The sequence below is a fragment of the Sphaeramia orbicularis genome, chromosome 11 (genome assembly GCF_902148855.1).
Source record: "Sphaeramia orbicularis chromosome 11, fSphaOr1.1, whole genome shotgun sequence".
NCBI lineage: Eukaryota > Metazoa > Chordata > Actinopteri > Kurtiformes > Apogonidae > Sphaeramia > Sphaeramia orbicularis.
The window spans coordinates 7,135,370-7,151,119 of NC_043967.1; the positions used below are offsets into that span (position 1 = coordinate 7,135,370).

At 42.1% G+C, this 15,750-nt stretch overlaps 1 pseudogene; it reads right to left on the minus strand.

Annotated features, from left to right (window-relative positions):
- Positions 1 to 2,421: 2,421 nt before the first annotated feature.
- Positions 2,422 to 5,049, minus strand: LOC115428827 (piggyBac transposable element-derived protein 4-like; annotated as a pseudogene).
- Positions 5,050 to 15,750: the final 10,701 nt, after the last annotated feature.

Genomic DNA, 15,750 nt, shown 5'->3' on the forward strand with positions numbered 1-15,750 from the left:
CTTTCTCACCGTGTGTGGCGTTGAACTCAGTCCTGATTCCAGTGGTGAGACGGGCGGGGCTCGGGGCCGGTCCCCCGTCTGCGGTGTCGTTTTACCACGGGGCTACAGCCGCTTTTTGGCCCATAGGATGATCAGTTCACCAACCTCCGTTCCCCGCCCGACAGCACACATGGAATCCTGCCGACAACGCCAATTTGTTGTGGAAATGTTCAACTGATAACCCACACACAAAGAGGAGGAGAGAAAGTTAGAGTTAAAATAAATAAATGCATTTATTGAGAAGTCAATCACAGAGAAACTCTCTAAGTGAAGTCTGATTAACCATGAAAATTTTAAAGATTATATAGACCAAAAATCCAACCCCTCAATGGTGACACCCAAATGACAACCCCATATGTTAATCATACCACTCCATACCAGTCCTTCCAGTTCCGGGGGGGAAGAGGCCATATTGGCCTCTTACCCCTTACCTTGTTTAAATAATATCTAGCATGCAGGCGCCATCACATATCCAAACATTTAGGTGTTTGGGTTTTAACTCAAGGTAAGAACTCCGTTTCCGAGTCGGGGGTGTTACAGAGTGGTAACCATCACATAAGCATATGCATGAAGAATGACTCAGCATTAAAAGAATATGTACTAACAGTATAAAATATTAAAAGTATAAAATATAAAGAGTATAAAATATAAAAAGTAAATTTTTCCACCACAGGTTCAGTTAATGGTTTTTACTTCAGTCCTAATTGAACAGGTGGTTCAGTATCTAGTTTCGACTTAAGTTGTACTTAAATATGTTGTTCAGTATATGGTTTCTTATTCAGGTCTACTTGAATATGTGGTTCAGTATACAGTTTCTAATTCAGTTCTGCTTGAATATGTGGTGCAGTATATGATTTCCACTTCAGTTCTACTATAATATGTGATTCAGTACATGGTTTCACTTCTACTCTAATGTGTGGTTCACTATATGGTTTCTACTTCAAGTCCACTCTAATATGTGGTTCAGTATATGTTTTCTAGTTCAGTTCTACTCTAATTTGTGGGCCAGTAAATGGTTTCTACTTCAGTTTTACTTGAATATGTTTTTCAGTATGTGGTTTCTACTTTAGATCTACTGAAAAATGTGGTTCACTATATGATGTCTACTATAGGTCCACTGTAATATGTGGTTCAATATATGCTTTCTACTTCAGTTCTACTCTAATATGTGGTTCAAGCATATGGTTTCCACCTAAGTTCTACTCGAATATGTGGTTCAGTATGTGGTTTCTACTTAAGTTTTATTTGAATATTTTTCAGGATATGGTTTCTACTTCAGTTCTACTCTAATATGTGGTTCAGTATCAGGTTTCTCCTTCAGTTTCCTCTAATATGTGGTTCAGTATATGGTTTCTACTTAAGTTTTACTTGAATATGTTTTTCGGGATATGGTTGGTTTCTACTTCAGTTCTACTCTATATGTGGTTCAGTAAATGGTTTCTACTTCAGTTTTACTTGATTATGTTGTTCAGTATATGGTTTCTACTTCAGTTCTACTGTGATTTCTGGTTCAGTATATGGTTCCTACTTCAGTTCTACTCGAAGTGCTCCATACTGTGGGAGACATCCTGGTGGTGACCAATCACCAAACCCAGATCTTTCAGTGCAGAGAAATAAGCGTAATGTCTATCACATCTTAGGTTAGTATGTTTTTGATATAAAGTGTTATGTTAATTGCTACAAAGAAAATAGATAAGAGTCTGACAAAAGAATCAAAAACCACTTATTATTAACTTGTTTTTAACCCTTCCACTGCCTTTGTCTTGTGTCTTTGTCTTGAGCTCGATAGGCCTCTTTGACCTGACAAAGACAGCAGGAGGGCAGGTTTATACACAACAGTGTGGATCGGTCCGTCTGACCTGACAAGGGCAGCAGGGAGAGGTTTATACACAACAGTTGAAATTTATAGGGGTCTGTTCAACCCGCCGAGGGCAGCAAGAGGAGGGCTAGGTTTCGTACGCAACAGCTGGGATCCTGAGGGCCCGTCCAACCCGACAAGGGCAGTGGGGAGAGCAGTTTATACACAACAGTTGGAATTAACAGGGGTCTGTTCAACCCGCTGAGGGAAGCAGGAGGAGGGCTAGGTTTTCGTGCACAACAGTTGGAATTCAGATGGTCCCTTTCCGACCAGATGAGGGCAGCAGGAGGGTGTGGTTTATATGCAACAGTTGGAATCCAGAGGGTCCAGTCTGGGTTGAGTGAGTTTTTTGTCACTAAACGCCTGGTCAGCACAATCAGGGCAGTATGTGAATGAACGGGCTTTGCAGACGTATTTCTGACAATGGTGGCACACGGTATGTGTCTTACAGCCCTTTCTCGAAGGACAAATCTGACACCTCTTGCATTTGCTCGGCCCAGCGGTCGCCATTGCTGCCGTTGTCGCTACAGCCTCTGCTGCTCATCATTTGCCTCCACATCAGCCGCCAGTTCAGCTTTGTCGGCTTCATCAGCTGAGCTGCTGGCTTCTGTCTCAGTCTCATTCGTCAGCACACTGGGTTTGTTGTTGTTGTTGAACTTGTTGTTTGACAGGGAGTGATCACGGCGTCTAGTTCTAGCAGTAGTAGTAGCAGTAGTAGCCGGAGGAGGGACAGCAGCAGCACCAGCACTAGAAGCAGAAGCCCTCCACAGGCTTGTAACGATAGCCACAGATGCTTCGGTGCGGGGTACATACCGCCTTCTTTTGATGAGCGGAGTCGCGAGCACCCTGCCCAGCTGCTCCAGGAACACTCTCCTCTTGTTGCACTTATGGGGCATCCAAGTAGGGTTGACCTCTCGCCATATCATGAAGGTGTTGTAGGCGGACACGTCAACGATGTTGTGGAAGATCGCCAGGGGCCAACGGACGGTCATCCTCCTGCAGCTCATCCAGGTTATCTACTCCCCCTTTATTACTGTTGTAATCCAGGATCATGGCCAGCTTTCTTTCCCAGCAATCGCTAGTTTCAGCCTTGTTGTGCCTGGTGCTGAGGAGCAGCACGTTTTTGTTTTTCTTGGGGCTATAGGAAACCAAAGCTGTGGTTGATGTGAAGGCAAACTTTGAGGAATTGACGTCTCTGTTTTTGAGGCCAACAACGTGGGTGGGAGCTCTGGTTTGTTTCGGACCGTGACGATGAGGGTGACCTTCCTGCGGAGGAACCGCCGCGTGCATTCATAAGAGGTGACGAAATTGTCACACGTGATGTTGCAACCACTCAGTCCTTCCATGATGTTGAGTACGAGCCGCATCTGACACAAGCACATGGAGAACCCAAATGCAGCACCACAGGATCGAGTCTTTTAACTGGTTTATTTACAAGCAAACAAGATTCAGACAAGGGGGAGATGATGGGATGGTCAGGGCAGGCAGGGGTCGAGAACCGGGAAATCCAGAAATCCAGAGGGGCAGGCAGAGCCGTGGTCGGGTGTCAGAAGGAGGTTCGGTATCCGGGGCAGAGACAAACAGGCTTGGTCAAACGAAGGGGGTCGGTACTGAGGGCTGAGGACAGGCAGGCAGAGTCAGACGAGTGGGGTTCAGGGATTCCAGACAGGCGGGTAAGGTCGAGGCAGAACAGGTTCAGGAACGGAGATTCAGACTGGGTACGCTGGATAGTAACTCTGGGTTAACAATCTGGTGACATACACATGCAGAGGGAGAGGTTAAATAGGCCCAGGCCTAATGTCGGCAGCTGGGAACAACAGGTGAACGGAGTTGAGTAATTAGGGGAAAGGTCAGAGAGAAGAGGAGATGTGAGAGAGAGAGAGAGAGAGAGAGAGAGAGAGAGAGAGAGAGAGAGAGAGAGAGAGAGAGAGAGCAGAGCAAAGCAGGTAGAGATGTGACAGCATCCCCTGGTTTTCCTTCTTGTCCGTCCCTCCTCTCGATCCTCTTTCTTCTTCTTGGTTTTTCTTCTCTTCTTCTTCTTCGTCTTCATCTTTTCTTCTTCTCCTCCTCCTCATCCCCTCCCTTGTCCTCATCCTCGCCCTCTTCCTCGTCCCCATCCTTGTCCTCTACTCATCCTGTGTATTTTTCCTCTTTTTTCTCATTTTTTTCTCCTCCTCCTGCTCCCTCTTCTTCTCCTTTCTTCTTCTTCTTCTTCTCCTCCTCCATCTCCACCACCTCCTCCTCCTCTTCGTCCTTCATCTATTCCTCTGATTGCACCTCTACGAGTGCTGGCCGACTTCCCGGTGTAGACTTGCATCTTCCAAGCATAGCTGGACTTGGCATCGCAAGCCACCAACAACTTGATTCCATATTTCGCCGGCTTGTTGGGCATGTATTACCTGAACGCACAACAGCCTGTCAGAGAAGAAGAAACATAAAAAAGTGCATGAGGGCCAGCAACGTGAAATTCACATCATCATTACCATCACAGTCCATGTTTTTTTTTTTCTTTTTTTTTTACCTCTGAAAGGAACCATTCACTTGTCCACCATTACTTTGGGCCCCGGGTCATACAGGTATGACAACTGCTCTACCCACGCATCCCAGACTTCTCTTACAGCCGCCAGTTTGTCCTCAGCTTGCCTGGCGCTCTCAACTTGTGGTCTTCGAATCACAGCACTGTGGAGTACGCATGAAACACTTTCAGAGGCATTGTGGCCTGGAAAATCGCCCTTCCACTCTCTGCGTCCCACAGGCTGGCTGCTGCTTCACCCTGGGACCTGCAGAAGCTGCTAAGATCAGCAGCCCTACGTAGGTGCGCAGATCGGTCTCATCCATCCATTTCCAGTTGTCTTTGTATTTTCGGGAGCCATGCAGATTAGTCATCTCCAAGATTGTCCATTCTATCATCGGTGTCACAAAGAGGCGCAAAGAAGACGCGATGTCTAGGGCGCGAGTGATGGCGTACTCTGTGGGTCCTCCAGCGGAGTCCTTGGCTCTTCCGTCATCACTGCCGCCATCCTAATTGCAATACGCCACTGAAGACCATTTTATTTTTCCCTTTTTCGACACAAACATCTTTCTTGTTTCATGACCTTTGGGGATTTCTTGTTCTTCTGGTTCTTCTTCATCTTGTACTTGTTCTTCTTCATCTTCTTGTTGTTGTTGCTGTATATCCATTTCTTCATCATCTTCTTCTTCTTCCTTTTCTCCTACTTCCATTTCTTTGTCTTCTTCGTCCTCTTCATCTTGCTTGTCATTTCTCACAGACGAGGTGGTAACAATAACTATAACCAGAACTGAGTAAACTGGGCAGAAGAGAGAGGAAAAAAAACAGAACAAACAAAACTACAAAAAAAAACCAAAACACAACAATGAAATACATAAGACCTATGAAATGAAGAATATAAGAAAGCATGACAAATATCGTATACCACGTTTGCACAAATAATACCTATGACAAATAATACCAGTAACAAATCCACACAACATCAGTTGTTCACATTCATCTGCTGTGACCGAGTGAACCAGGCAAACAGACTGAGGTGAAGAACACAGGCATGCAACCACAACCGCACTCCCTTCAAGGATCAGGGACCAACCAAGAGGCCCCAAGGCCCGGCCATCCAGCAGACACCACAGAGAGGGGGGATCCAGCCCGCCCCCCCGAGAGGCAACAGCGTGCCTGCCCCAAAGATGGTCGAGGTAGGCCCCCGCCAGAGGCCCCACAGCAGCCGAGCACAGGCCCCAGGGGGCCAGGGACACCAGCCGCCACCCCCCACCGGGGGCTGGCACCCAGGGGCAGGCAAGGCGCCGGTCCCCGAGCCCCACGAGCCCAGGAGCCACCCGTCTCCCGGGCAGGGGTCCCACCAGCACACTGGGCAGCCAGGCCGGCCCAGACCACCACCCGCTGCAGGCCAGTGCACACCCTGATGCCACAGCCAAGTGCCCTGGGGCCCGGAGGCCCACCTCCCAAGCCCAACCCCCAAACCCCACCTGTATTCAGATGAGAAGCCCCTCCCACAGTCTGTGTCAGTCCTGTTAAAGCAGTGTTTAAATAGGCTCCTTTAATTGAATAATTCCATGTGTGTGTCTGTGATCCCAGGTGAGCTCATTCATTCATTTAGAGAATTTATGGGAAGTTTTTAAGCTTAATTAATTGTAATTCATTATATTTTAGCTTTAAATGAATGGGCTTTTTTGTTTTGGCAACATGTCACCAAAACCTGTCTGGGTGCTGTATGTGTGTGTCTGTGTTGAATGTGAATTGCCTACATGGTGGATTTCCTGTCAGTTGGATGTCTGTGCCTCTGTGAAGCCTCAATCAGCTGTATTGTCTTCAGCTGTGCCTGACTCAGACCAGATATAATAATAACTACGTGTGATGTAAAAGAAGAAGAAACAGCAAAGAAGGACTGTTTATAAGTACTGTATATATTGGATGAAAGTTATGTTGTTCTACATTGCATTTGTATCTCCAAGTTATGTATTACAAAATAGTTACAATCACGTAACAGCACAACAGGAAAGATAAGGAAAAATAAGGATCAGCTGACCTATTGACACTTTCAAACCCTAAATACACATATCACATAAGATTAACAGCAGAATTTGTAATTTGCATGAACAGTTCACAATTTAAACAATTTCCTGCAAAGGATCAATAAAGTATCTATCAATTTTGAAAAAGGTTAATGTAATGTGTTACATTTCTCCTAAACACAGACACACCTAAAACACAACTCATGAATGGAGTTTGCAAATTGGGAAAGCCTCAAAACAAACTGCACAAAAACCATGAAAAGGGGTCTAACCTTAAATAAAGGGCCCTTTTAGGGATTCTAAAAGGAGACTGAAAATATAATTTATAATCATCCACTAAGTCGATCACATAGAGAGAGAAAACTAAAAGACGAGCCTTACACAGAATTTAAAATGGGAGACAGTGGTCAGGCTGGGGGGTGGGGCTAACTGAGGTGGGAGGAACAATCTCCTTATAGAGACTTTTTTTTGTTTTTTTCTCATACACTTGTCTTGTCCAGCATCCTCACAGTAGAATGGTAGTCTAGCTGCCTTTTGGTGCCGAACAAATTTGTTTTGCCAAGGGAAACTTCATAAGGTATATGCTAGTATATACTTTATACTAGCACAGTGGTTCTTAACCTGGGTTCGATCGAACCCTAGGGGTTCGGTGAGTCAGTCTCGGGGGTTCGGCGGAGGTCAAGACACTCACTGACTCATTAGTCAGATGTGTGTGTCAGGCTAGGTCCGTGTATGTAAACAAACGGCTTCGGAGACTCTTTCTCTGATTGACATCCAATATACACGGTGTATTGTTGTTGCTTATAGCACTACAACACAATCCGGAAGTGTTTATAATCCCTTCCACTCGTCTGACGATGAATTATTTGAATATTTTCCACATCGTTATGACTTTTGCTACTTCTGTTAACCACGGAGGCAGCCATGTGTAGCGTTGTTTACATTTTTCAGTCACCGCACTGGTCAGTTACAATCATGTGACGACCGACGCACCGTTGCGGAAAATGACATGAGAGTGGCACTTGCCAAGGTGAAGCCACGCATTTCTGAACTGGTCTCTCAAAGGCAACAGCAGAAGTCACACTGATTTGCAGTAAATATTCATTATTATGTAGCCTGATGGAAATTAGGTGATGGGTGTGTGTTAAAATGTTAAAAATGATAAATAGCATAAATACAATAAGTTCATTATTGGAATACATAAGGTTAAAAATTAGAACCATTTCAGTGTGGTTGTATTAAAAAAGGTCATGTCTTTGTGAAAAGGTATGGAATTTGTTGTGAGTTCATGCACTGTATTGGTTTTGTTCTTTGAACACAGTGATGTTAATGCACGGTTCATTTTGTGCATCAGTAAACATATGCCTGTGTCTTGAATTTCAAAAAAATCATTTACCTCCGCCAAGGAGGTTATGTTTTTTCCAGGGTTTGTTTGTTTGTTTGTCTGTTGTTTGTTTGTCTGTTTGTTTGTTTGTCTGTCTGTCCGTTAGTGTGCAACATAACTCAAAAAGTTATGGACAGATTTGGATGAAATTTTCAGGGTTGGTTGGAAATGGCATAAGGAAGAAATGATTAAATTTTGGTGGTGATCGGGGGTGGGGGGGCCCACGGGGGGGGCCACTGATCAGCCTTGGCGGAGGTCTGTGCTCTCCGAGTGCTTCTAGTTTGTTTTTAATAAAGAAGGGTTCGGTGAATGCGCATATGAAACTGGTGGGGTTCAGTACCTCCAACAAGGTTAAGAACCACTGTACTAGCATATACTAGCTTTATAGTATAAAGCTTTCCTTGATATTCTGCTATCTTAATTTTGAATTTTGTGAACCCCATTTCAATGCCAGACCTGACATGAAGGAAGAGGGGGAAGGAGAAGAAAGGGGGAGAAGAGAAGAAAGAGTGAAGGGGGAGAAAAAGGAAGAAGATGGTGAAGACCCTCACAAGAGGATATCAACAACACCAACAATAATAACCATGGTGATAATTATACTGGTAACCATAACTGTTATATAGAGACTTCAACTGACCAATGACAGCCAGGTGAAGAGAACAAAAATATCACTAAATTTACAAATGACATCAGATTAAGAATAGAATTTCTGATTAATTAATCAATCAAATGTTATTTATATAACAATAATAACAAAACTTATCTCATGACACTTTCATTTGCATGAAAATCTTTAAAAAGATAAATGTTATGACAGTGAAAAGATGTGAAGTCTAGGTGTTCCTGTTTTTTTGTTTGCCAAACATGTGAACTACCAGTGCAGAGTGGAAAATTTGTTGTCACAGTACTTTGCTACATGGGCAAAACACAGTGAACTGAGCATCAGTACGGAAAGGACGATGAATGATGTGTGAAAAAGGTGTGACGACATCATTGGCTCAGGGATCGTATCTGAAACAAAGGAAAAATAAAGAGCAGTGAATGAGACGATTCACAGCATCACATGCAAAATATTGTGTCATCTTAACCTGCAGCCATATTCATATTTTAACAGCTATCTCTCCAGTGGCTTTGTGAACCAGGTCTGTTGGTCATGCAGTCATCAAAGTTTGGTCCTTTAGTGATGAAGGTCTTGAAATGCTGTCATCAGGGGGCGAAGACTGGATCTTTGCTGGCTGATCGATCTGAATTCATTCACGTAGTTCTGAAAAGCAAAGAAAATAGAACCATACTTGATCAGAGGGGTCAGGATAAAACTGAGGGACTTTTGAGTTACCTATACAGAGTAACAGTTGACATAATTAACATTTTTGCTGTTTTCAGACTTAAAATCAACATAACCATAACACCACATGGAGTTTTTACAGAAAGGTTCTTCTAAATTCATATATACAATTGAGTAAAACTGAAAGTAATTTATAAATATATTGTAGTAACACTGATGCCATGAATGCAATAAATACACACTTGACACACACTACTTTATATTAAGTTAAGTAACTCAGAAAAAGGAGAAAGAACATATCTTGGAGTCTTGTCTGTTTTCTTCAGGAGGAAATGACATCACATTTGATTTGGAATTAACACGCTTCCTTCAGAGGTATTTTTGTAGTGGGTAACTTAGATAAAAGTGATTTCTCAGACACAGATACAATGTTATTTTCCATTTAAATATGATATTGCACTGAAAAAGTGTTACTTTCATCAGAAATAAAAAAAAATGCCAAATAAAAGCCAAAACATTTGAACATGCCAGCCAGTGGCAGCAAAGTGCATATTTTCTTTGGCAACAACAAGCCCTTTTCTTAACCAAAAATAATAATAATAATGATAAAATAAAATACAGTAGTGTGATAAAATTCAGTACTGCGACATATATTTCAAGGATGATAGGAAGCTCAATTTTATCACCAAAGCCACATCAGACAACTGGTGACTAGGATAAGACTTAGGTTGGGCGATATACGTCACAATTTTTTAAAAATTTTTGACTTACACAGAAGATTACTGCCATCATTGCCTTCATAAAATCTTTCTTCAGCAAATTCAATCCAATGTTCATCATACATAAATATTTACAATTTTTTATATGTACACTGACATTGTTGCAGTAAAAATGATGACAAAGAACAGAGCATAAATGAATACACTGTATCGCTATGCAACAAGCTTCCCAGATTACCAGATCATCACAGTTAAATGTTTGATAGCCATATCTCTTTTTTTTTTTATTATTTATACTATGTTCAGTGAGAATTCCAATACTATCTGCCGTGTACTATTTTTGTCTAATGCACATGTAGTTTGGCAAGTCAAATCACTGAATCACTCTGCTATGGCTGTAACCATAGCAACGTCTAAAAGCTGAAGCAAATTAAGATCGGCATAACTTGTGGCACCAGGTGAATGAGGGAAACGCGGTGTACCATGGATTTTGAAGTGACTTTCAATATTATTTGGCCAAAAAAACTTGAACGGAGAGGAGGAGAGCTGAAGTTCTCTGTGCACGTGAATAAAATCTCGGGCCAAGTGTTGTGTTTTGCCACTATGTGGATTATTATTTGAAAGTGTTTTTAAGATGAGTATTGACCGTGCATTTGTGAACAGACGGTGCACATCGCTAAAACACACAGTGCATCGAGGAGAAAGTCCGCAGTGCCCTGCTGAAACAGACATGGTAAATCTCATGGGAGATAGCGGGAAGGGTCATCAGTGACTGGCAGTGAGTGCGCCGCATTCCCTGTGCCAGGAGCCGCGATGCTCAGGCTCTGTGACCCGCGTTTGCGCGTTTCATGTTAAATGTCAGACTGATGTCTACCCAGACCAGGTGTATAAAAGTTCCACGTCATAAAAACAAGGACTTTCAGACTGAAGTCGGGCGTAAAGTGAAGACCAGGCTACAAGCAGCGGATGCACGTGGCTTCTAATATTAGTCACATCACTTTCACTTGACAATGATTGTTATGCATAAAAAACACATTTGGCAAGTTTTGCAAAATAAATACACATTTGTTATGAAAAGTTCACTGTGTGGGACCATGGTATGAGCGGAAACAACTCGGAAGAGTGGCTTCTACGGTTTCAATGCATTTCGCCGAGTAACACCGCTCCGATGTGTGTCGTGTCTTAACTCCACAATGTGCATTAAAATCATATAACGCATGCTTCCTTGTTTGAGCTGACTAATAAGAATTAATCTGCTGTAATTAATATTCTTTTACTTGGTACATTTGCTCACTTATCTTTACTTGAGTAAATCTACAGATTCAATGTACATCATATCCAGTGTCCATCTTAATAATTACTATTGATCCCTCCCCGTTTTTTATGAAATTAAACAGGCATTGGTGCAGTAAAAGACGAAGAGCTGAGCATAAATGAATGCACTGCATCATGATTAGCTGATTTTCATAACTTTATATCACAAATTGATTTTTATTGCCAATTTGCCCACCCATAAGAAAATGTATTTATGTAATATAAGGATTGTGTTTATGTAATATAGGTAAGGATTAAACTACGGACTTTCCCCTCGATGCACTGTGTGTTTCAGCGATGTGCACCGTCTGTTCACAAATGCACAGTCAAGTCTCGTCTTAAAAACACTTTCAATAATATTCCACATAGTGGCAAAACACAGCACTCGGCCCGAGATTTTATTCACGTGCACAGAGAACTTCAGCTCCTCCTCTCCATTCAAATTTAGTTTTAGCCAAATAATGCTGAAAGTTATTTCAAAATCCATATTACATTGTTTCTCTCATTCACCTGGTATCACAAGCTATGCCGATTTTAATTTGCTTCAGTTTTTACATGTGCTATGGTTACAACAATAGCGGAGTGATTTAACAGTGATTTGACTTGCCAAACTACATGCCGCAGATTAGACAAAAATAATGCAAATACTTAGAATTGGCATTCTCAGCAAGTGACAGCAAGACAAGACCTCTGAGTATTAATTTGATTTTTGTACACTTTTTGTATATATATCATCCTTTTGAAAACTGGTTATATCAACATTGATGACAATAGAAAAATGAAAGATTTTAAACCAGTGCAAAATAAGAACTTCAAACTAGTTCTAAAGTACTTGTGATAACGTTAGTACAGGCACTGAATCCAAATGCAGAACTCGGACACAAAAAATTAGGTTCAAAAGATTTATTAATTACACACAGGTGTAAAAATAATATCAGTGACAGAATCTTGAGGATAATGGTTGGGGATTTCCTCCTTAGATTCGTCCTCCAGATCGAGGGCGACAGCCCGTCTCCCCGAGCGGCCTTTGGGGTATTTTTCCCGACTAGGGAAAAGCAAAGGGAGGTCAGGGACGGAAACAGGTCATGCACAGGCAGGCTATCAATCAGGCGACAGGACATATGGGCTAGGCAAAACTCACGTACCAGTAGTCAGGGTGAGAAGGTCAGAACCAGGGAATCAGATGAGGCAGACAAACCGACAGGGAGCAGGCAGAAGGCAAAAAACCGAGGAATCCAAAAACGGGTCACAACAGGCAGACAAACGAACAGACGAGGTCAAAACGCTGGTAAGAACTACAAGAGTTACAAACTGGCGTCTGACAAGGGGAAGAGACAGGGTTTAAATACACAAAAGGGAGGGAAGACAACTAGACACAGGTGGCACAAATTAGGGCGGAGACAGGTAATCAGGGGAAAGGTGAGCACGATCAAGGAAAAGGAAGTAAGGACGACAGACAAGACACATGAGGGGAAACTCAAAAAAAAACAGGAAGTGACAAACAAAACATAAAAGACAGACAAAACCAGACTAACGTCTGGCTGCAGGTATGACAGTACTGGAGAGAACTGATAAGTGATTGACCATCTGCTTAATGATGCAATCATTGTAAACCTAGGTCAATTTCTTGACTAAACCTGTGTAGTTATTAGAGGGTTTGGGGCGCAAAGGATTCAGCCCAATGAAAAGTCTCTGGAAGACCTCAAAGGTGTGCTTAACTTTGGGTGGATATTTCAAATCAAGAGCATAGATGATACCAACCAGAAGACAACAAGATTTTGCCAACGTGGCTAAACCTTTCACGACTGGCTGGCCATCGATCGCAATCTCGTAGGTCTCTTCACACATGAAGATCATCACTGGGTAGGAGCCGAGATCCTCAGTAAACCCGCTGGTCTGTTTAAGGATACAAATATTGTTTAAACTTGACAGTCTGTTCAATGTTTCAAGACAACCTTTTTAACCTTCAGATCTTTTTAAAATTGTTCACATCAAGCACCACCTTGGAAAATATATTTGGTGTTCCAAGTACCACTTAGAATTAGCACATTCTGTATAAAAACAAAGTCTTAAATCAGAGTCTGAGCTTATCATATTTCATGATACTAGTGCAGGCTTGTCCCAGTCAAGCTCACCCGAGTTGGACTTATTAAACAGCGTACACAGGCAACCCTTGGGAGGAGTCAAGATACAATCAAATGTAACTCACCCACCTACGCAAATATAGGACTCACGTGCTACATTACAGAGGCGTAGCCTGAAAATTGAGCAGAAAACTGAGGAAAAGCACAATCTTCATCGGCGCACACAGCATGAGGAGAGGAATGAAACAATAAGCGAAAAGGGTGAACTTTAGAGCACTATAGTGTGAGGCTGACCAGTGTTCCACTGCCACACACCAACACCTCAACAGTTTGATTAGACCCAATCTGACGCGAGTATTTAAGTGCTCCTCCTTAGTTCATTATCTGACTTTCCGCTTAAAATAAAATAAACGGACCATATGTATCGAGGTCAATATTTTGTAAAATATGGAACGATTAACAATATCAGCAATAAGTAAGTCTTTACTCCACATTTAAAGTTGACAAACTAACTTTCTGAATTCAGTTGCAATGATCTGTTAAAATATTTTGGGGCTATAAAACGTGAGATAAAAGCACAATGTTTACAGTTTGTTTGTTTACAATGTTCAGGTTCATGCAGAAACTTAGGCCAAGTCTCTGGCTCAGTTTCCATAGTAACCGAGCCAGACTCAGAGTGAACCAGGGTTTGAAACTAAAATGACAATTAATTGGCCAGACTTGGCCAAGCCAATTTACGGAGTAAGCCATTTTTATGAAATAACCCTCCAGTGTAATCTGGGATTTAACCATGTCTAAACCAGAGATAAACTACAACAAGATGGATACAACCTTGTCTATTATATTTTAGACATAAATTCTATTAAAAATTGTTTTAGGAAGTAGGATATTAAACTTGTACTTTTTTTTTTTTTTAAGTCCTTACAAAAACGTTAAATGACTAAAATCATATAATACCAAGATACTGTATATTCTACCCCTCACCACAAACCTACTTTTAGTAACATGAATGCTCTTTAATTTTGGCCAATAAATTGAAAAATACTTTTAAGGATCTATACAAAATGGAATACATGGTACCTGGTTCTCACAAATAATGTCAGCTTGTTTCTCCCCAATGTACTTGATGAGGTATCTCAGCACAGTGTCTCTCCTCTTTTCAACCGTTGAAGATGGATTCTAAAATGCACATGAATTTAATTCAAATTTATTTAGAGAGACATGATTTATCCCCCACCACAACCAGCCAGGGACCCACATTAATTCACACTGCAAGACTAAAATTTTCATACACTGCTAAAGTACATACCTGAATTAACTCCATAAGTAAAAGCTTCATCCTTTTGCCGAGCGCTCCACCTTTTGAGTTGAATAGTGACAACATCTTGGCTGTGTGTTTGTCCAGCTCTCGGATAAATGTTGGCTCCAGAGATATTCCCGTAAGCCTCTGAAATGCTTGACAAATCTGCAAGCGGATGTGTAGTAGTGGTTAGTTTTAATGGAAGAAAAATCACAACTTTCTGTGCAACTTTTGGGAAATGTGCCGCGAAATCAGGCATTTTGGGCTGCAACAATCAGAAAAATTGGCTGCGAAATCCTGGAGGGACTGACTAATATTCCCTCCTCAAGTTATTGCATTACCTACACTACATATAGCAGAGTGGATGGCATTTGTCAAAATAATCTCATTTTGCAGTATTTTCTGGCTAAAGTTAATCTCTCCATTGAACATTATGGTCTTGCCTTTAAAACTGTCCGTTTACTAACTTTGAAAGGGTCAGTAAACAGACAAACAAAAAAAAACAGCTCCTGTGTGGCTACCTTTTTCAGTGGAGTAGAAGTGTATCCTTGTCCACTACCAGACATCTGAAACATCAGTAAGTCACCAGTCTGATAACAAAAGACAGCAATTATTAGAAAAAATATATATGCATATGTACACCTCTCCTGCTAAATATGTATAAGAGAAACATAAAAGCGAATGACGAAAGGGGTCTGTGTCTGCTCCGCAAATGCGATCTCAGAAAGCGGCAGTAAAACTATTATCGACTACAGTTAGCCACTTCGCTCCTATGTAGCTTGTGGCGGCTAACAACATGCTACTGTCTGAACGCTGCTGGGCAAACAGACTCAACTATCACCTTTCGTCCTCGCTGCCTTGCACATACAGGAGCACATGCAGGCACATATAGACACTTGGCTGCCCTACAGCGAGCACAACACTCACACTTTCTCTAGACATTAGACGAGGCTAACTTGTTAACTGTCAACAACAATGAAAATTAGCCAAGCTTAAATTCTTGCCAGTAGCCAAAAACTGTCGCTAACATTATGTACGGTGAATGAGACGTCTGATGTTATCAGTACCCCTCTTCGCTCACCTCTGTGCTCTCCATCCGGTCTGTTTCCCTCCCTCCTCCGGCACCTGTGTACACGCTGTGTTCCCCCGCCGTCTCGGCTTCAGCGGCTCTGGACCAGACCCCCCCCTTTTTTTTTTTTTTACGGATCTACAATATTTACATGAA